Below are 15,527 nucleotides of genomic sequence, written 5' to 3'. Positions count from 1 at the left end.
CCCTCCACAAATTATTCTAATTAGACTGTACCAGTCATTTCCTGTTAAGACTCTCACTAGTACAGTGGAAAAGAAAAGAGGAAGATTTCAGTTTAAAATGTATTTTTGCATTCATATTGTTAAGAATGACCACACTGAATTTTTTGGTAAACATTTCAATAAATAGATCCTACTGGGGGCTAAGTATTTTTAGACATGGCTGACCCATATTGATTCACTCATTCCTAAGTATGATGTTATAGATTCATTTCAGTATCTATACCACAAAGACAGTTCTGCATTTGAGTAAGCATAATTACTTATATTTACGTCTTGCCATTGATGTTTAAATGTATTTCTCTGTGACTTGTGACCTGTTGCACTGGAATATAGTGTATCAGGAGAAAGAAGGCCATCTTCTGTTTAGCTAGCAGTCCTATGGCTTGCTGATATTTGAAAAGAAGTCTGGATATTCATAAATTATGAATGTGGCCTAATGAGTGTAGAACCAGATCTGACAACGAACATTTGGCACATTTTTAGGTCCACTGTGATAAGACTTGTTACATTATTTTCTAGAAGCAGCAATTCTTAAAGAAGTATATAACCAGTTGGTTAAGTATATTCATGGTGAAATAATTTGAAGAGCCATTAAAATGTCCATCCTTTAGAGAGTGTTAAACACATTAGTTCAGGCAATGGTCCAGATACGCCTTGCCTTTATCACTGATGTGTAAATACCTTGAAGTCAGAGACTTTCTATTTTGTGTTCTGTTGAGTCTGGCTTCTAGTAATTGGTCAAGAAATACATGTTAATTAAATTAATATATTAGAATCTGGGTATATTATTGTAGTCTTTTGTGTTTTTGACTATATTGTCATTTATAATGATAAAAAAGATAATTTAAGTTAATATTTTCATCAGACATTTATTTCATTCTTACCTTGGCCAAAGCACTGTATTTGGTGTTTCCTTTGGGAACTCATGTTTTACAAGTGAAAAGTACTCCTTTGAACACATTAGTCATTGGTGGATCCCATCTCAAATGGCTTCTCTTTTGCATCAAAATATTTTTGCTCAAGACAAGCTTTTACCTCCACTCTCCCAGTCTCTGATTCTTGCCAGCTTTGCAGAAATATATTGAAGCAATTAGCACTTCCCTAAAGAGTGTCTGATTCTATTCTGGGATTCCATGGCTGGTGACCGTGTTGTGCCTTTTCATGTGTACTTGATTACTCCAATAAAACTACTGGAAAGCTGTTTCCTTTTGCATGATTTTTTTTTCTGTCTCATCCACAATGGGGAAGACAGAATATTTCTCCTTGTTATGATTTGCAATGAGGCCATGGTTCCAGTAAAGACTTCCCCAAGTCTTTTATTAGATTTTCATGTGACTCCAGTTGAACTTTACAGGCTTTAATCCTCATAGACATTTTTATTTATTCACAGACACTTTTTACTTATTTGACTACAAGTAGGTCTTTGATGGGAATCATTATTATGAAATAATCCTAGGGCTCCCAGAACTTGGAACATTTTGAATAAAACTCCAAACTTAGGGTAATTATTCCATCTTCTAAATAGACTTCTAAAGGATGCAAAGGCTATGAGGGAATTGCACATGGCAGGATACTGTTATGATTGGGGAACTCATATTCCCTTCAGGCAATTAAACCTCTTACTTCTCTTCCTCCCCTTCCACCACCCTCCTACTCTTTCTCTCCCTCTTTTTTTTAATACTCAGAGATCTACTTCCCTTTTTAAAGATTCATATTTACATGGTAGAGACAAATGCTCTATAGATCCATCAAGTAGGTGCAAGTAAATATTCTAAGTAGTTGTATACAATGAAGTATGTATCTTTGGCTCTGAAGAGTTCAGCCTGAAAATTATTCTTTACAAAGTATTTTCAGATTTCATGCCATAAGTGAATGAGGTCATTATTTTCTTTTTTTATTAAGAAAAAAAAAGACAAGAAAAACCAGCCATTTGATTTCAAAAGAAGTAAAAGTCATTGTAATCATATGAAATATTGCTTCCAAATCATAAAACCCAAAAGTTCAGAAGTAATGTTTACCGTGTTGGTTGTTTTTGTTACATGGACTTGTCTTTCCTCTTTGTTTTCTTCCGTTGTTAGCTCTTCGCTCATGTCATGTATGCTATGGGGCCACTGCTCTCTGATTGCTTTGTATCCTGTTGCTTTATCTCTTGAAATGTCTATTTTCACCCGGGCCCTTAATGCCATTTCAACATCTCTTCAGCCCCATCCCCCCTGCTCCACACCCCCACACATTGCACTACTGCAGATGTGATCTTGTCCAGAAGTTCCTAAGATGTCAGCAGGAAGAAGTGGCAGTGTGAGGCGTGACCGTGGCCTGAAGGAAATAATAAATTGCAGGAGTATTGCTGTGAAGAACAAACTAACTTAGGACATCTTTCTCTGATGAAATCTGTCAGGCTCTTTGTTTTCCAAATGTGGGAACTTTTGTGCTTGTTTTCCTCTTAGACACAGGATAATTCCCAAGAGAGATTCCATTCATTCCTCATAGAGAAACAGAAGAGAAAGAATGAAGTCGAGTTAGTAGCTTCTTAGAAGAATTGTATTTACTCTGATATCTGATTCAAGAATTGGATTTGTCCTATCAGAGAGTCCCAGCTACAATGTATCCATTTCACATCTGGACCATGTAGAGCTCAGGCATGGGTTCTCCTGATCAGGAGTGTTACAGTTACTCCAATCGCTAAGTGGGCTAATGAGTGTATACATAGAGATGAAGAATGGGCAAAGTCGGTAATCGGGGTCATGTTAACATATTTCTTGTGACTAATCTTTTCATCTGTTCGAACTGAGTTTCCTATTACCAGCTAGTAGGTAATAGTAATTTAAGTGAATTCCTCACACACGTATAAAGCACATTATTTTTCTTTCTTAATTTACCCAAGTTGATTCTTGGCCACCATCCCCCTTCTTGATCCTTCAAGTGATAGTTTTCAATAAAGTTTATCTTCATGCTAAAAAGTTATTCTCTTCTGGATGGAACTAGAAACTGAACACTGCTTAATGAAATGGTTAGTCTTCATTTTGGCATTAGTCCAAACTGATGAGACATACAGAGACTTTTGCATTCATATTTTTATTCAACTTTTATAGAATATGTGGAGACTTCTTGGGGGGTTGGCTTCCTGCCAATTAATGTTGCCACTGTTTTGCCGTGATGCATATTCACATGAGTCAACAGAAACTTTTTTGACTAAGCAGAGTTAGATTTAGCAAGACTGCATGCATCAGGGGACTGGATGGAGGGGAACTAGAATAAGAGGGGCAGTAAGATCTCAGACAGAAACACTGACAAATAGGTGCCCAACACAGTGGAGTCATGACAGCCCCACACATCTCCTCAGAACAAGCTCTACATGACAGACAAAGAAGGGCTCAGTTTGTCATGACTTGCTCATAGACTCATAGCTCCGGAAGAATGTGGTACCTAAATCTTAGAGAGGATACAGCCTCTTTGAGGAATGGGGCCCCAGCCCAGTGCCTCATGTCTCACTTCATCCATCCCTGAAACCAGCCTTCTTATAAAGATCGCTGGTGATTTTTCACATATCCTTTCAGTGAAGGAGGCATATATATATATATATATATATGACTTAATAGCAGCTCAAGGGGGCGGGGAAGGCTAAAAAGCATTTCATAGTGTGGCATGGTATGGGAAGCAAATTCTTAGGTGGCATTAATAGAAATAAATTTCCTAAAATAAAGAATGTGTATCAGTCAGACTAGCTTTGGTTGAGAGTGACAGATAATGCAAAATAACAGTTAAGCAGTATACATGTTTATTTTTCTCTCTCATAAAAGAAGTCCCAACATATGATCCAGGAGAGGCAGACACTCCATAGACCAGGGATCCATGTACATTCTTCCCCTCTTGCTGTTCTACCAGCCTTGGCATGTGACTTCCATGAGGTGGGACAAGATGGCTGCTAGAAGGAGGAGGAGGAGCAGCGACAGCCAGGACTGCCCCTCTCTCTAAGGATTCCTCTCGGAAGTCACACACAATAATTCCCATATAAATCTTAGTCATTTGGTCACTCCAAGCTGTAGGAATATCTGAAAAATACTTGGGGTAGCTATGTGTCCAACCACAACTCAGGGATAGTATGCTGGTGAAGAAGGAAAGGATGCATATTGTTCTCCCTTTGGGAACTTTTCTGGCGTTCTCCTCACTTCCCAGAAAACTAGTGGTCGCTCCATGGGAAGTGAAAGGCCTTCTCTACCCTGTCTTGTTCACAGCACACGTAGGGTATATTTTTTAGTTCTGAGAGCTAAACTACAAAAAAGATATGAACAAATAAACTCAGAGGTAAATCACCAGGATGGTGTGAGGACAGAGACCCTACGTCTAGCCCACTGTGGGTTAAAGGAATTGAGTAGACCATATCATATGAGGAACAGGTGCTGGAACTGGTGATACCTGACTTAGGGTGTTTGAAGAGCTATTAGGTATGTTCCCAGCTGGTAGATTAGAACATGCCCTAAGTCAGTGAGTCTAACTTCAGGCACTGTGGAAAGAGTATTTTCTGATCTTCAAAAAAATCCTAAGGAGAATGAGCTATGCCTGGGGAGAGTGAACTTACCTTGATGTGGCTGAAAGGGATTGAAGGAGTGGCTTTGGGGTCAATTGACAGCCTTCTAACATGTAATCCTGGCTGTAGTTTTACCATTCACCACACTGTCAGTAGTGACCTTTTTAACCCTTAAAATTTTTTTTTAACATTTATTCATTTTTGAGAGACAGAGAGAGACAGCATGAGTTAAGGAGGGGCAGAGAGAGTACGACACAGAGTCAGAAGCAGGCTCCAGGCTCTGAGCTGTGAGCACAGAGCCTGACGTGGGGCTTGAACTCACAGACCACGAGATCATGACCTGAGCCAAAGTCAGATACTTAACCGACTGAGCCACCCAGGTGCCCCAGTAATCTTTTAAAATGCATCATAGATCATATAACCTGGCCAGATTAATCCTTCTCAGTGGCTTCCCATTGCCTAACTGCCCAGTTCCTCCTGACCTGGTCTTGAGTTACTTAACTGAGTCTCCAGACTTAATTTCCACTTCCTCAAACATGACAAATTTCTGTCTGTTCTGGAACGTTACCCATGTTGTCCCCTCTTCCAGAGCACTCTACTTTCTACTACTTTCATACTTCACCTGGCCGACTCCTACACAGTCTGAAGTCTCCACTCCCACCCCTCAGAAGAGGGATTCTCGTAATTTCTGACCCTCCCTCAGCACCACACAATCACTATTTACTTTGTACAGTTACAGTTACTGCAAATGCTTATTTAATGATTTGCCTTTGTGGTGGACTGTAAGCTCCCTGTAGGCAGAGTCTGGTATCTTCAGACTGAGCAAATTGCCCAGTCATAATTGGTGGCTAACAATAATGTGGGATGTTTATAGAAGATATTCAAACATCAGCTGGCAGGAAATGTAGGCTAAGGATGACAGAGAATTGTAGAGGTGGGAAGAATGAGGAACGGAACAAAAATAAAAGATCGTCTTTTGCCCCAGCCTTCTTTACATTCTTTCTGGAATGGTGGGATTGGAGCATGTCAAAGAATTGCTTCTCTCTGGTTACTTGGATTGCCTCCCAGCCTCCAAAGAGTCAGAGCAACTGTTTGAGTGGAATTTGAAATAGTCGCTGTGTTAGTGGAGGTCAGAATTACTGAGACTGGATTTACAGCTCCAAAAATCAACCCAGATTTATTTTCTATTATTTAAAATTAGTTATGTTGAGGGAGGAACAAGGGGCTTCTTGGTATATAGACTATTGCTAATGTGTCCATGGACTTCACCCTTGTTTGGTTTTTATCTCTTTTGGAAAATGGGACTGTGAACCTCAGAGAATCAGGCAGTGCTTAGAGTTTGACCACAGCAAGAGCATAATTTGTGTATGAGCAGCTTTGGCCTCCCAAACCATAGAATGTGACCTGAACTAGCCATCCATCTCTGCCTTTTCTTGGAGTGATTTTTACAGGCACTGAGTAAACTCTTGCCCTCAAATACCTACTGCCATTTGCTTCCTGATGCTTAACATTCCACGTTTAGAGATGGGACTCAAATATAAGGACCACAAGAATAACATGTTGATTTAACTTCACATAGAAATGTACTAGATCCTTTTGAGAAAGAGGGGACCATTGGGCTATGGAAAGCATGGATGGGGAGGAAGAAAGGGAAAAGGTTGAGACAGGAGAGGCTAGGAATTCTAAGGAGCCCGGGCAGGCATTGGATAAACTGCATGTAATTTATAATTGTGTTTAACCTTATTTACCCCAAGCATGACAGACAGGAGCAATTTCTTGTTTAGGTCTAAGGAGGCAGCCAAGGAATATTTTAGAGCTGGGAGAGGACCTCTTGCTTTTAGCATGAGGACAGGGCATCCTCCATTCTCCACGGAATAGGATAGGATTCTACAAACTGTCTTTACCCTTAAATGTGCTAGAAAGACAGTCCTGCTTCTGCATTACCATTGATTCGTCTCAGTGGTCAATCCCAAAATGCTGTTATGTCACATAGATCCCTTGGCATACACAGACTCTCAGAAAATTAAGTGACTAGGCTAACAGGATAGATAGCATTTCCCCAAGAGAAGGGATTTTATGCAGCTCAGAGCAGTGATCATCTTGCAAAAGGTTTTTCAAGTAGAGTTCTTCTTTTAGACTGATTGGAAATAAGTAACTTTTCTCAGAATGAAAATCACCCAATGACATGAACTATTTATTTTCTCAATTGCTACAAGAGAGCACTTGGATGACAATCTTATCGTCTTCTCCATTTTTGTTCTTAAAGGCATGCAGTTGCTAATAAGGTGGTGTATACAAAGCATTAATTGACAATAGTCACTTTTTCACTTATATTTGCTATCTAGAAATTTAATTGTTAATGAGTTTTTGTAATGCTTAGTTTGTTCATCTTTGTTGTAAGGTATATGCTGTGACATTGTACATTTAAAAATGTATATATGATCAGAGATGTTTAATTCTCTTTACATATACAATGACAGTGTTTCCGTTCTATGAACAAAACCTGCTGGTACACTTAATCATTAAGCTACTTGCTTTAGGGATTAAGGGGGAGCGAATGTTAACTCTTTTGTGACTTACTGTAAATCAGCAGGAGAGAAAAGATGGCAGAGCACGTAGTTTTTGCTATCTAAAAACTGACAGTAGTTTGGTCATCGAGTATAAGTTTCAAATAACATGCTAATACCTCATTTTCAGGCATACAAATCTGGCCCTTGCCTTTTTATGGAGTCATTTGAAATTGTCCATACTGTAGATGTGCATGTCTGGTTACTCTGTGCAAGTTGGTTTTCACTTTCATTGGATTCTACTCTATCATGCTCCTCCCTTTCTCTAATCTGCCTGTGTGTTTGGTAACAGAGATTAGTCATTATTTTCGTGGTGAGGCAGACACCTGAAGTCACAGACAATTCATATTTGTTTTTCTGAGTTTGAGAGCTGATGGAAGAATCACCTTGATCTTCCTCAGTACTTTACCACTGGAGGAAACGCAAAACTTCTCCATCTCTGTGTCTTTCCTGTAAGCTCATCCTCTGACCTTTCCTCCTCTGGTCACTTGCCCACTAAGAGTGCTCCAGGGAAAATATTCTTACCCCTGCCCTGGAGTTCCCCAGCACTATCAAGTAGTGACTAGAGGTGTTTCTGTAAAATAAGTAAAATCTGAGAGAGCACTGGCATACTCTGTAGATACAAATATATTAGTCATGTTTCCTTCAGGGATGCACCAGCCTATACAGGGCTTTGCAGAGAGTGAATATATTCAAATACATATATTTGAGTGCATGAATCATCAATAGCTTGACTTGGAGTTCTATCTGTTAAAACAACAGGGAGAAAGGCCCACAATTAAGGAAAAACGTGAGGCACAAAGAGTTGGTTTATATAGCTTGGATGTCCACCTTGCTCAGAATATTTAGCTCTTCTAATTTCATTATGCCCACACAGAAACAGTGAAGAAAAAGCAAGTTCGGGGTCTGAATATTTTTTTTAATCTCTAGTTTCCCAAGAAAGCATATGTATCACAGAATTCTATCTTTTCTCTTGGGAATTTTGAGACATTTCAATTCTAAATATGAAACCTCACCTATTTGACAGTGTTCCTTTAAATGTCAGAGAAGCTGGAGGGGTTGAGGGTCAGGGAGGGATCATGAATTGAACCTCAGAAGGATTTTAATGCATTCCCTTCAGTGCCTTTTCTTCCTGAGAATAAAGGGAGGGAAAGAAGCCAATGGACTCAGCCCTGTAGCAACATTTTTCCCCAAGGAATTTTGTATTTAGTTCTTGTGCCTTTGGCTACTAAAGAAGAGAGACTCATTTAGCTCATCTGAACAAAAGAAAGCAACATTTCAGAAGGTGGTTCTTTTACTTGTAGTTTTTCTAGATTTTATCTCATCCAACTTCAGATTGTAAACTAAAGAAAACAAATTATTTAGTGCAACAAATTTATTCTCTCCTTGCAGGAAACTGCTTTACATTAAGATAGCTTGTTTTAGCTCAGACAAAATGAAATGGAGGACATTACCTAGTGGCTCCCCACTGGGGAGAGAGCCATACTACATAATTTGAGCCCTCAGCTAATCCCTTTCCCAAATTATCTGGAGAATTCCTTAAACTCTCACCTTTACTCTGACTATTCTGAGGTAGGCTTCAACTATGTATACATAGTGTCACCAGTTCAAACCCTGGGACTGACCTGACTCATTAATAAAGTAATTAAACTGTTCTAGTTAATCCATATTTCCTGCCCCCCACCTTACCCTCCTTCACTCTGCTACTCTGGCCTCCAATTCAACTGACCATTTGTTTGCACAAATCTATTGGACTGACCACCTGGGCTGCTATTATAGAGCCTTGGTCTTCCTTCTATTTCTGTGACTGTCAGTTTTGTTTCTTATTTTGAAGGCAGTTCTAGGTTGTTTACCTTTTGATGGACAGACCTGTGCTTTGTCCCATTAGGTTCCATTTAGACAAACAGCAGGAATATAAAAAGGATGCTTGAGACCAGATAAGAGGAGGCTGGGATCCTCTCCCCTCTGAGGACTGCCCACTCTGCAGACAAGCTACAGTGAGAATTGGAAAGGAACAACAGGAAGAAGAAAAAGACTACGTGGTGGAATTTGTCAGCTGCTTGTCTTATATCTCTTAAAATGCAGGTCAGGATAAGTCAATGGGGAGCTTGGGTGACTCAGTCAGTTGAGCATCTAACTCTTGATTTCAGCTCAGGTCATGATCTCATAGTTATAGGGTAGAGCCCTATGTCTAGGCCAAGTGCTGACAGTATGGAGCCTACTTGGGATTTTCTCTCTCCCTCTCTCTGCCCATCCCCTGCTCATGCACATGTGCTCTCTCCCTCTCTCACACCCTTTCTCTCTTAAAATAAGTAAATAAACTTTTTAAAAAAGTAAATGGATAAGTCAAATATATGTATCTCACATTCTATAAGAAAAAGTGTAGAAGAATAAAGATCTTGCTCTTCAAAGAGAAATTTCCATTTTGTTACAAAGGAGAGTACCTCATTTAAAATTGATAAATACATTGCTGCTTTGCATAAATTCCAGAAAATACAATTTGTCTCTTTGAACTTCACAGGATTAGCTGTTTTATTACTATTTCTTCTTACTTTTGGAGCTAAAGATGTTATATAAATAGGATAGCTCAAAAAAATCTATCAGCGTGTCTTTAACATGGTGTTCTGCCAAGTGAATATTAACAATCTGATCAAACCAACAATGGCTTTATAGCTGGGGAAATACAGTGCCACACAGTTCCATTCCCCCAACGTCATGTTTTAATCAATGGAAGATGGTAAGAGCTAGAGGATGAACAAAATGGTTTTTGAACCATTTACCTGAGTTTTAATGGTATACATAAGATATGATTCCTGGATTTCACAGGATTATAAATTATTTGAAGAAATGTGCTCCCCTATAATTTTTATTTTAAAATAATTAAATTCTGGTGCACACAAGGGCGGAGTTAGATGGCCTGCAGGAAGCAAGCCAGGTAAACTTCCATGAGTCATGGTCACTAGGCAATGTCTAGTTGGAGTTGATCATTCATGCTGGCTTATGTCCCAAGTATAGGTCATCCTAAGTATGGATAACCTGACCACCCTTCATCAGACTGGAAGATAGTCTTATTCTACTTCTAAATAAGTTGAAGGCTGAGAGTAAGTAACTAGAAGGGTTTGTTCCAAGGAATACTAGTTTAGAGACAAATGCTTCTTAATCTTTGGAAAACAGTTATCTTTAAACAATTTAGCTGTGCCAAGAAGTCTTGGGTTGGAAGACATGGGATATGATTATAAAATCATAAAATGCCTCTTCATAGATAATCTCTAATTTTTAAAATTATAGGGTCTTATCATTAGAAGTGTCCTTGGAGGTCTTTATACCTTAAAGATAATTTGTGTTCAGGTGACATTAACTCTTAATCTAGGACTCTTTGCCTGACAGACTCCTTATTCCTTAGGCTCAGTTTAGAAACACATCTGTCACAGTGACACTCATTGTTATGACAGACCACAAAGAAGGATTGTTAAGGACCTTGTCCTGGACAGTCCAACAGGTGTTTTGTGTGACTTTCTCCGAAGTAAAAGCAAATCCTATCCTTCAGAGAAACTGTGTGGTGCCCTGACTATCCCCCTTTTAGTGGCTCAGGTTCTCAGCCCTGTTCCTCAGCCAGCCTTGACACTTGGCTTTGCAGACAGCTCAGCCGCACTTGATTTTGAAGCTTCTCCTCTTCTCCCTTGGGCTCTGTTTATTCATGGGCTGAGAAAATGCAGAAGCCAGCACTTCACATAGTTATCTGGGTTTGTGTGAAAATGCTTTTATGCCACCCAACTGGGTATCAGTGCATGCATAGATTTCTGCCTGAATAGCTTCTTCAGTGGCTTTCCAACTGGACTTTAATATTGTCACTAACAGAACTCAGCTGCCCCAATGCAGTCCATTTTTTTAGAGATAGCCTCTTTTACACCTCCATGAGGTGGTCCTAGACAAGAATTTGGGTCTACGCCCAATTAGTTGAAATCTTCTTTCACATGTTAGAACTTTAGCTGATCAAAAATAACTCTTAGGCTTCCGCTACAGTATTTCTATTGCTTAAATATCCTCAGTACTTTTCATCTTCCTTATACTAGTAGTTCAGGTTCATTTCTTCAGCTAGCCTTACATGTCCTCTAAACAAATATCAGTTTGGCCATCTCTCTTCTAATAGGGAATCCAGATAACTGAACACTGTATTCCCAGTGAAGTCTGGCAAGAACAGTGTACAGGAGGTCTCACCTACATGTGTAATCACAGATAACACCAGTTGTTTTGGGAGCCACATTCTATGATTGACTGGTATTGAGATCACTGTCAACTAGAACTCTCTGGATGCCATCATCCCCTTCAGAATGGGCCCTGAGCAAAACTTTGATTACTTAAATTGAATTAAATTCTTGTTATACATTAGCAACTGTTAGACTGCTGCTCTCCAATCCTGTTCATTTTTTACAATTGATATTTTATGTACAAGCTCAGAGACTTCCACTTATCCCTGTAAGTACCATCATTTTAGGGCTGGTTCATGGTCCCACCTTGTTGAGATGTTTGTCTTCTTGATTCTGTTACTCAAAATATTTTGTATTACTCTCAGCCCCATATCACTGATAAATTTACTAAGCATGTTTTTCTAAATGTAACCAAGTCACCACCATAAATTATTAAACAAGACAGGGAAGAGGTCAGAGTTCCCTGGCATGCCATAAGAGCCTTATGGATTGTCATTCTTCCATGAATTGATTCGAGATATGGATGTATAACTCATTGTATAACTCATGTACTCTCAAAGAGGTGCCCAGTAAGATCAAAGTCCAATCTTTCCCCTCACTAATGGTGTGACCTTGGACAAGTTCATTAAAATTTCTCATCAACAGACTCCTCATCTGTAAAAATATTTCCTCACTAGTTTTTTGGGGGAAGCAGACTAAATGGGGTAATGTCTAAAAATTGAGGACCAGAACCCGGCACATGTTTGTCTCTCAGTCCCTTCCCTCACATGAATTGTCTGAATCTTGTCGATGCAGATGTACCACGGATTCTAGGTGCATCATTAAAAGTAAAAATTTAGGGGCCCCTGAGTGGCTTAGTCACTTTAGCATCCAACTTTGGTGCAGGTCATAAATCTTGTGATTTGTGAGTTTGAGCCCCACAACTGGGCACCCTGCTGTCAGCCTGTCAGCTGCCCATTTCAGATCCTCAGTGCCCCTCCCCCATTTGTGCTCTCTCAAAAAAGAAAGGTAAAAATTCAGTAATCTATTAAAATAACTTCATCAATGGTGGCTTTTTAGTTTTCTCTTAACAAGTTTTCAGTGTGAAATCATTTCCTTGAAAAAAAAAGAGTAAGAAAAATAGGAATTAATATATTTCTTTCTTTCTTTCTTTATGCCAGTGGCTACATACATCATCAACCTTAGTCATATACATTCCTAGTATGCTTTGGCTCTGAAATTTAGAAGAAGAAAAATTCTTATAGTCATTGGTAATATTTTATGATAATAATAGATTAAGCCAACTGAATAAAAATATACATATGCTAGTTCCATCTTTTAAAGTTACTTACTCTGGTAATATATTCTTTTCTGAATGAAGGTCTTACTTCCTCAAATTTTCTTGGATAATTCAACAAAGACATGTACAATCATCTCTACAACCAACAAGATAGTGAGTAGATTTGGAGTTCTAATAGCTTGCATGTGTGTCCACAGAATGGATATGATGAAACATGACATGAATTAGTAAATCTGTCTGGAGAAAAACTGATTTGCTGTCACAAATGAACCAGGTTTGCTGCAATTTCAAGGCCATAGATTTTTCAATTACCTGAAATTAGTCATAGTGGTAGGCAGCTACCTTTCTGTCTAGTTTTACCCACATCAGTGTTAAAGCCTATTTCAGATATTTCAGAGAATTTAAACCTCCATTTTAAGTGAATTTCAAAAGCCTATGTTCCCCTAAGACTAACTTTTCTTAATCAAGAATACGAAGATAATATATAAATATTTACCAACTAGGAAATTACTAAATACAAAACTGTGCTATACAAAATGTCTACTCGTTTAAAAAAATATTCAATAAGAAGTCTGGATCGGGTCCTATTGGCTTTTATTGTAGAATGGAAATCCATTTATATGCATTACCAAACTCTCATCAGATCATACCTCAGGGCACTAAAAGGGAAATCACCTCTTCTACTAAACTAGATATGTCAGGAGAATAATGGCTGCAGAGGTGGTTGTTTCCATGAGTGGAACCAGATGTAGACAAAAATACAGTCCCTAGCTCTGAACTAGAATCTTCTCTTGGCTTATAGGATGTGACTGGATTCCAGGAATGTTACTTCAGTTAAAAAAGTAATGGTTTCTCAACAGTGGTACTTCAGGCATTTAAAATCTTCTACTTGGAGGATTTCTTTTTAAATGAACAAATGCACAGCATTCTTGATGCTGTTCTGACTAGCCCTGTAGAATGCTGCCTCATAAGATTTTCCTGTGACGCTTCCTTTCAGTGATGTTTCACATGTGCTTTTTTCCTCTGCCCACACTGTGTTCACCGAATTTCCATTGTCCGTCCCCCTCCCACACACAATCTCACTCACATACTCCTCCAACCTTAGAGTAATTCAAACTACCACTCACAGTTTCGTACACATTATGGTGAAAAGAAAATGACTTCCTCAAAAAGAGCATAAAGTTCACGTCAAGGATTTAATATTGTCAAGGACATTTTCTTCTGTGGAGTCTCCTCATTCCTGTTTATTGTACTTGCCTCAGTAAGAGTATATCCTCTCTCTTTGCTTGTGGGACCCCCTAAGCCATTTTTCTCTGTTTGACTGGTTTTCCCATCAGAAGTTCTTAATTATGAGTCAATAAAATGCTACTCTACAGTCACACCCCCAGGGAAGGGGAAGATTGCCGAAATATCTAGATTATTCAGGGAAGGATGGGGGTAGGGGAGAGACTTGTTTGCTTTCTATTTTCTGTCCAAGCAAAAGCTGATTTTAAAGACTGAATGAGGAAGGTAACAAAGGCAGCCTCAGTCAGACTTGGTATCTGTGCTCTAAGCTTCCAACCTGAGAAAGCTTAAGAAAAATAAAACTAAGGTTTCAAACATGTGCTTGTTTCTAAGCACAAACTTGGCAACTTCTCCCGTTGCTTTCACTAAACCTAAGAGTTCTCATACGAGTGAGGTCTGTTTTCATCACTTTCCAGCAAAGATTAAATAGCAGGGTGCTGGAGTGATGACTCTGGTTACTAAGACTTTATTGCCAAGTCAGAAACATCAGAAGGACAGCTCCATTTAACCAGAGGCCAGGGATACCTCGGCCACATGAACGCCAGGCCAGATGCCAGCTGAGTTCATCAGTATGCACAGTGCTGGAGTCTGGAGCAAACGCCTTTTCTGGAGCGCTTAGTCCGTAGGCCAGTGTGAAAAACATCAGAGCAGAGGAGAGCAATAAGTGGGCCATTCCTGGGCCTGACTCTGTCGTTTTCAAATTCTTAATTTGAAATGGATAAAATGATACTGGGAATTCAAGCATCTCCTTCCAAGGCAGTCTGGGGTAGTAGCAGCTGTGATTTCCTAAGGACAGTCTAGTTAAGACTCTCATTCTTTCGTTTACTTATCCATTAAAAATGCAGTTATTTCTAGGGGCATGTGGGTGGCTCAGTTAGTTGAGCATCCAACTCTTGATTTTGGCTCAGGTCATAATCTCATGGTTTATGAGACTGAGTCCAGCGTCGGGCTCTGTGTTGACAGCACAGGGCCTGCTTGGAATTCTCTCTCCCTCTTCCTGGCCCTTTCCTGCTTGCACACTCTCTCTCTGAAAATAAATAAATAAACATTTATTTTCTAGAGATATTTCTAGAACCCTCAATGAGTGTCAAGGAAATTCTAAATACGTTTCTTTTGGCATAGGTAATGGGTTAACTTGGAGTTCTGAGAAAAACAGGAATCCAGAATCTACACTTGAGCAATAATAACTAAAATAAGTGGCTTTTATTAACCTTTTACCATGCACCACTCTTTATATACAATCTCATTTATCTCTCACACCTAACATCTAAGAAAGGCGTGGAGAAGGCAGTCAGATGATGCCCAGGAGCAGCTCGATTCACAGAGGTAAGAAAAGGCCTCTCAGAGGATCACTGGATACACCAGCAGTTTGGAATAAGGTTAAAGGAATATAAGTTGGAGGCAGGAAAGTCAGAGGAATAGACTAGTTCAGTGGCAGGGAAACCTCTAGATGCTATTCTTCTGTGTTTGTTTTGTTTGTTTGAGCTATGATTTTAAAATCAGTGAAACCTGTTTCTTGAAATCTAGGGGCATTTATCAAATCACATTGTGCTTTAGTTATTTTGTGCTTATAGTCACCTTTATGAAAAGACTGTATTCCCAGGAGGAATGAGGAACTGTAG

The 15,527-nt window shown here is 39.2% G+C and overlaps 1 protein-coding gene across 2 annotated transcripts in view; it reads left to right on the top strand.

Moving 5' to 3' along the window:
• MAML2 (mastermind like transcriptional coactivator 2) overlaps window positions 1-15,527 on the top strand; it is a 345,270-nt gene that overhangs the window by 136,742 nt on the left and 193,001 nt on the right. The window lies entirely within an intron of this gene.

The sequence above is a fragment of the Suricata suricatta genome, chromosome 11 (assembly GCF_006229205.1).
Source record: "Suricata suricatta isolate VVHF042 chromosome 11, meerkat_22Aug2017_6uvM2_HiC, whole genome shotgun sequence".
Classification (NCBI taxonomy): Eukaryota; Metazoa; Chordata; class Mammalia; order Carnivora; family Herpestidae; genus Suricata; species Suricata suricatta.
The sequence above is the reverse complement of the archived record's forward strand: the minus strand, read 5'-3'. Positions and strand labels throughout refer to the sequence as shown.